Source organism: Glandiceps talaboti, chromosome 22, assembly GCF_964340395.1.
Source record: "Glandiceps talaboti chromosome 22, keGlaTala1.1, whole genome shotgun sequence".
Taxonomy (NCBI): Eukaryota; Metazoa; Hemichordata; class Enteropneusta; family Spengelidae; genus Glandiceps; species Glandiceps talaboti.
This window is the reverse complement of record NC_135570.1, coordinates 11,259,650-11,267,446: the sequence shown is the minus strand read 5'-3', so window position 1 is coordinate 11,267,446 and position 7,797 is coordinate 11,259,650. Positions and strand designations below refer to the sequence as shown.

The window sequence follows — 7,797 nt, the reverse complement described above, 5'->3', positions numbered from 1 at the left end:
CAAACATTATTTACAATACTTATCACAAGTCATCAACAAAACAAGTCAATACATGTACATACATTGCGCCATCAATATACTGGTATATTAAATTGACGTTTTTGCTTTGTATGGATATCTATGAGTCTAGCTTAAGTTAAAGGGATTTTATCAATTGTGTGAGTTTATTATTTCACTTACAGATTTCATCCGTACACACGTTTTACATTTTATACTGCAGCGTATGAACAGAAAGAAAGAAAGGTACTTGTTATAATAAAGTGATATAATGCGTCTGTTCTTCGAAGACATAAAATGAGAGTATACAGAGAAACAATTTGAAAACATGGAAGGATGTAGAAAGAAGTGTGTGTAAGTGAGTGAGAGTTGAGATTGAAATAGGTAAGTTTAACGGCAGAGTGGAAGGAAGACTTAGAGTGAGAGTGACGAAGACTCCGGGGATGACTGTTCCAAATTGAAGGAGCAGTGTAAGCAAAGGAACGCTCGCCAAGCTTCTTAGTGACAAACGCATACTATCCATCGCTTTTCTTTATACTATTGCCATACTGAGGCACAATAATTCGTCCCTAAATCTTAAGAAATGTACGTAATTAAACCAGAGAGAAGACTTACTATGGTACCAAAGTTAATCGTGTAAACCATGTCAAAGATCTTGGCCTTCTTCTCTCAACTAACCTAAGTTAGAACTTATTAAAAACATTGTACAAATTAGTTGGTTTAAATTTAATAAAACGCACCTGCAAGTATTTTAAAGATAGTGCTTATATTATCACTTTGCATAAATCGCTGATGCGGAGTCAACTAATAGAATATTGTCGACAAGTCTGGTCACACTGTGACCGGCATCAGAAGTTGTTAATCAATAGAAAAGTGTATTCAATGCAAAGTTCGAACTTTAATTTACCTTTATTTATGAAAATCGTCCTCTGGTTAAAAGGCGGTATCGATTACAGTAAAGTTCTCTCTGTCAGTATTTTAATATCAAACCTGCAGGAAATTTCTAGATGCAGTCTTTTTACAATGCCGTTGTTGCCAACGTTCTAGTTCATGTTCCGTCTAGGAATCTTCGTTACCCCATTCCACTTTTAAACTAGCATCTATTCAGAGAAAAAAAAATAGTTTTTACCTAGGATTTTTGACTTTATGAACTCCTTGCAAGTCCACATACTTACGGGATCCTATAAATCCGTGTTGTTTTACCCCTTTCATATATTATCGGCCAAATATGCCAATATTATCGGTACATCTTATCTACATATCTAGGGAAACAAGAGTCTGTGAAAGAAAAACAAAATTAATATCCCCCGCAGCAAAACATGACACATTTCGTTCACTCCCACCAACTATTGAAACATTTTTCTTTCTTTGGAAAATTGTGTATTAAAATTTTACGATTAGTATTACATGTAAAAGTAACTGAGTAATAGCGATATACAAATGTACTTGACTGTACATCTTTTTTCTTCCCATGTTGCATCTTTGTGCACATGCGCAGTTCAATTATCCAAAATGGCTGTCTTTGCGATGGAAATTAATCGAGTGTAGAATTCAATGGCATTTTACAATGAAATAATTCAGGTAAGGAATACCTTTTTGGAAAGAAATATTCCAGATTTATTATGTCTATCAACTGCCGTCGTTGTAACTCGTGGCTTTTCACCATAGCGCTGTAATACCTATCTATTTCCGGTTATGACTAGCGCCGATCATCTTGCGATCTTGTGTGAGATCCAGAGAGGAGGGGCACTACTGATGTCGCAGATCAGACAACTGTGTATCTTCTTCAGTTGTGATGAAAGAGTTTTATATGATTTTCTTGTCACACCGAAAGGCTGAGTTAATGTTGTCGTTTTTTCCATGAGTAAAACTTGTGAATTTGTGATTTGTATATCATATGTATTTGCCTATGTTGCGTTACATTTAACTTACAATCGAGTGTCAATACGCGGTCTGTCCCGAATATTTCCGTTGTATAAATGTAGGAATTACGCTATACACTCTGCCAAACTCTTCAATGTCAATCCCCACACACGAAGTTTCACGTTATGTAATCAGCTAGAATTCGAAATAGTAATAGACCGGATGTCCAAATGCTACCGAGACAACAAGACGACTTCTCCAAATTTGGACATTATTTGTGACATTTTCGTCCATTCATTGGCGTGAAAGAAGAAAAGCGACCACAACGTAAAGAGGAACCGTATGTTAGGGACTTTGATCACAGCAATGGAAGATAACAACAACTATGAGAATGTAAACAGTCTACAATTTGTATAAACCTTCCATTCAAGAAATACTGGCCTGAACGATAACAAGGTATTGTTGGAAAGTAGAGACGCATTTGCAACAGGATGTTGAATTTCCATTTGTCCTGTAGTGTTGCATGTATTTGAGGGTAGAAATACACCATGTAAAACTTGGAATGAGCGTTTGAAGTCCTCACTCATGCACCTAATCTAATTGTTTTGAAGTAGACACAGTGACATTGAAGGAGATTGAATCTAATCTAGTCAAATTGGATACAAAAAAAATGAACACCTTAGAGGGTCTAATGTCATCAATATGGTGTGCTATGATAAAAAGTGAAGGGAAGTAGGGAATGTAAGTAATGGAAAGGGCAGGTCATATTTTTAAATTGCTGGATGAGGGGTTTTGTTTTTGAGTCAAACATGTTTGTTTTTTTAAACTAACCCCTCCTGCTATACTATAGTGACCAAAGCCAATGCCCCTCGGTAAAAACCACATTTTTCAAAATGACCCGACTCCATGAATATTGATCTCAAATGACTGACAAGTTGTATGTGTTAAGTATACATGGTCTTAGTAAAATGATGTTCCTACTGTATAAAACCATAACTAAGTGGCTACACTCCTTATTTTCAATTATGTCCCAAAACTTTACTTTTACTCACATATTTGTACAGCCCATTTCATGTTTGTGTTCACTGGCTTTGTTTGATACAGCCATACAGAAATCAATAACAAACTACACATTCTCACTTTAAGAGCGCAAAATTGCAATTCTGGCTACATTTTGTGTAAATTCAATAAACCATTGAAATGTACTGCAAGTAGATGCAGGCATGCATTTGAATGTCTGCATGGTGGCATTCATTCATTTCGACAAAATATCAGAAGAAACTCTCTATTGAATCTTCCTATCTTCATTAAAGAGTAGCATGTACAGTTTCTTATTGGTTTGTGCATGGTTGTATCAAACAGAGCCAGTGAACACTAACATGAAACATGCTGTATAAATGGGTCTCAAATATAGACTCTTTAAACTTTTGCTGTTTAAGAAATTTCTGACCAATTCTCTTTTAAAACCAAGAAAAGAAATCAGGGTCACCAGATAAAGTTTTGAAATAGAGGTCAAAATGTTATCAAATGTTAGTCATTTTAGAATCCAATATGGCCGCTGAATTCTGTGTTAACTCTGTGAGAAAATAAAAGATTGTCTTGACAACATGATGAACCATCAAATGTGTTGCATTATTTCAAAAGGAAATTTGTCCCCAAGGTGCATTCTATCTTTAAAGCAAATATTGACAAACAAAGGCCTCAAGTTTGTTTACATACTCCATGATTTGATACAAATAATTCAGTGCAACCTTGATGTATTTTGACTGCTTATTTAGTTTGAGTACCTTGATTTTATCAAGTAGTAGAACTTTCCAGTGACCCTGCTTTCAGCAATTAGTATGGTACACAACACATTGTCAAATACCATACAGAGGTCAACAAAACAGGGATGAAGGTAGACTTTTTTTGCCAGTTTAATGTTAAACCTATGATTTTAAGTACAAAGATATCATTTATTGTTCGTATATTTTTATATTTTGTAGATATATATAGAGAGATTTACTTTTTGTGTAATAAACATATGGGGCAGACAACAGATGTTATTTACATATGAATAAAACGCCTTCATTATCCCGATTGATTTTTTTAAGGTCAGGTAATAAGCAAGCAGTTAAGAGTAATGAATAGTTAGCCCCCACCGCCACCCCACCCCCTGCCACCATTGGTGCTATTAATTACAATGAACTCCGAGAGCACATGTGTGCTTGTGTCTGTCTGCGTAATATGTAATTCTCAGACCTTCAAATATCCAACTTCATCAAACATGGCATAAAGGTGACATATTATATGGGCCATATGCACGTCACTTTTTTTTAACGTTATAAAATTTTTTTGGTATAATAAGACTTTGTAGAAGACATATTCCCCTCAAATACTTTATTTTTGTGTGATTCATGGATAAAATTTGATTACTTTGGGTCAATTTTTGTTAAATGTGAACCCAGCAGGTAAAGGTTGCTGTCATATATGGAGATGCACTGGTAATAGTAGCATATCTGATAATATAGGCCAGGGAGAGAGACTTGAAGTGGGACTTTTTCTTTACAAACGAATGAACGATGGATTTCTGCATCCAAATGTGGCCACTATTCTGTTTACAGAAACACTTGCTCACATGACCTTGTGAGGGGTATTACTATTTCAATATGAATTCTAGTAGTGTTAGCTATTTGAAATCTTAGATGCAAATTTTATAGAAACATTAGATCGCATGTATAGAAAGTATGGAGGTATTTGAAATCTTAGATGCAAATTTTATAGAAATACTAGATCGCATGTATACTTAGAAAGTATGGAGGTATTTGAAATCTTAGATGCAAATTTCATAGATACACTAGATCTCATATATACTTAGAAAGTATGGAGGTATTTGAAATCTTAGATGCAAATTTCATAGATACACTAGATCTCATATATACTTAGAAAGTATGGAGGTATTTGAAATCTTAGATGCAAATTTCATAGAAACATTAGATCGCATGTATAGAAAGTATGGAGGTATTTGAAATCTTAGATGCAAATTTCATAGATACACTAGATCTCATATATACTTAGAAAGTATGGAGGTATTTGAAATCTTAGATGCAAATTTCATAGAAACATTAGATCGCATGTATAGAAAGTATGGAGGTATTTGGAATCTTAGATGTGAATTCACAGAAACACTCGGTCACATGTATGTGTATAGTTCTGAGGGGTATTTGAAATGCAAATTTTATAGAAACACTAGCTCACATGTATATTTGTAAAGGATATTTCAAATGTTATATGTAAATTTAATATGAATAGTTTGATTCCAAATTTGCATAATGTCAATATTGTTATAATTTATGTAACTGTTTCAATTGTTTGTGTATGAATCTGTGTATGCAAAGTCCATATACATACAGATTAGTAATGTAAACTTATTATTTGATTGTTTACAAGTAGAAGATAAATAGCTCTTGAATAAAATTCACATATACAAACTTGTCTATGTACATGTAGATCATTGTTAAACATATGATGTAATATACATGAAAAGTAAAGGGCTAAGTTTCAGTCCCCGGGTTTTGCATTAGTGTTAACTTAATAAGAGTCACAAATGGTCATTCTTTTTTTGGGCAGTAAAATATATTTACTCTGGAGCAGGGTATTTAGAAATGAATGATTATGTGATGTTTTGACCGTTCCTTAGCAACTATATTTTACTGTCCTGTTGATTCCTGAAGCCATGACCAGTATACTGTAAACCTAGCTATTTTCACCACTAGAAAATCTTACAGTTAGTTCTCAAAGACTATTTTTCACTAATTACTGGACTGGTACAATGTGTTCATGTACAAGAAGGCATTTTAGTCACTACTTATTTTTACAAATTACCAGACTGGTACATTGTATTCATAGACAAGAAGGCAGTTTAAGTCACTACTTATTTTTACTAATTACCAGACTGGTACATTGTATTCATAGACAAGATGGCATTTTAGTCACATTTATTTTTGTACAGCGAAATAAGTGAAAATAGTGAAGATTTCCAGGTTTACAGTATTTGCAATTAATTACTTATTTTGTTCTGGACCAACTTTTACTACATCTCTGCCAAATAACTGGTTTCCACACCTAAATTTTAATCTTATTCTGAAGTGAACCTTTGAAGAATAAACAAATCTGTGTTGCTGAAATCCTTGTACATACAGTACCGTAGAACAGGATGCCATGGTTTCCAACCTACTGATTATGAGAACTCTTAACTGAATGCTTCTACTTAATTCTAGTCCATTCCTTTTCACTACCTGGCATTGACTTAAAGTAGCCATATGGATGAGGATTGGGTATATATTTTGGATTTTTAATTTATAAAACAGTTTTATTATAGCTTCCTACTTGACAAATCAGTCTGAAATAACATAGACCAAATCCTTGTTTGTAACTTAATAAATTGCATAAAGCTATTAGTCTGTGCTAAAAGTTTGGTATTGTACGTACAATAACAAACATTTTACACATATAGTAATCTTTAGCAATTACAAAGGAGGACTTGGAATATGGCCACTTTAAAAATGTCTGCATGGTCCATGTATATTTAGAAACCAATTAAAGTACACAACTTGAATGTAAATCCATCATGACTGACTGTTAGTCATCGTATAGTAGGCACTGCTGACATACATATGTGTACACCTCACTGCTTTCTTAGCTTTCTATTAGAGATGTCACCTGAGAGTTCAAAGGTTAAAACAAAGTTCAAAGGTGAAAGGTAGCCATAATGTGCCTAATCTGATCACCTGAATGTAAGTACTAGAAATGTTCTATGCCATAAACACTCTTTAGGCGAGTCATATTATAGATAACAGAGACAAATGCAAGTAACAAAATATCATGTTTGTCTATGTTTTGTTTAAAGATTTCTAAATTCTATACCATACATGTACATGTCTGAGGTATCTTTATGACTAACTTTCACAGACATAAATAAATTTATTAGAGCGTGGTGTGAACCTACACCAGAGGCACCAGCTGTTGTTTTTGTATCAATGTATGTCACTTAGACAGTGGTATTAAGGACAAGATTTTTGGTACCTCCAAAGCTCGTTTTAATTGTCCACTACTGATATAGCAACGTTGTAATCACAGCCACCTCTAAATAATGATGAGAATTATTGTATTTGTGTCCGCCTAGAGAGGAGAGAGGATGGATGTATAAATGGAAGAATGGAGGTTTAACCAGTCTAGTATATCATTGGTTTATTTAGACAACATAGAATTTTATTTTTTTCTGCTAACAAGTGTAAGTGAAAACAATATGGAATCTATGTAGAGCTGTAGCTAGCATACTTGGTATGGCACAGAATTGATTACTTTTAAACTATGCCATAAATACTGTAGTTGGTGATAATTAAGTCATAAATACAACATGCCAAAGCCATTTGTGAGTGTTATGGGTGAGAGGCCATGAAGCAGGGAAATAGAGGATGGTTCTTATTTGTGTGGATAATAGTGACTAGTAAGCCTTCTATTTATCATAATACTTCTATTTATCATAATACTTGTAGTAATAATAATATGATAACATTATGATTATATGCTTTATTAATTGAATTTAAATTTTGAAATCCAAATATGTTTGTCACTTGTACAGCATGCAAATGCCACGGTATTAAAGCAGGATTATCAATTTTAAGCTATTTCTTGCATACTGCAGCCACCTTTTTGTGGTATTTAAGTGTGGCCAACATTTTGTTAGATCTTGGGCGTAGGGTTGAGTACATGTAATAAAGAACAGGGAGATATACACATATTAATTTTTGTGTTCATATCACTATTTGTACTGAATGATAGCCATATTTGGTATAAAAATCAACAATTTGAGTAGTAACTTTTGAATCATAAGATATCAAGACTTCATTCAAGCGTCTACTTCTATAGTATAAGACTTCATTCAAGTGTCTACTT

General features: G+C 33.7%; 1 protein-coding gene across 1 annotated transcript in view; it reads left to right on the top strand.

Moving 5' to 3' along the window:
• The first annotated feature begins 1,528 nt into the window (after positions 1 to 1,528).
• The window catches only part of LOC144452534 (WD repeat and FYVE domain-containing protein 3-like), a 69,052-nt gene continuing 62,783 nt past the window's right edge, over positions 1,529 to 7,797 (top strand). Inside the window, exon 1 of the mRNA XM_078143634.1 lies at positions 1,529 to 1,578. The gene's annotated coding sequence lies outside the window, so the exon portion shown is untranslated. The remainder of the gene's footprint in view (positions 1,579 to 7,797) is intronic.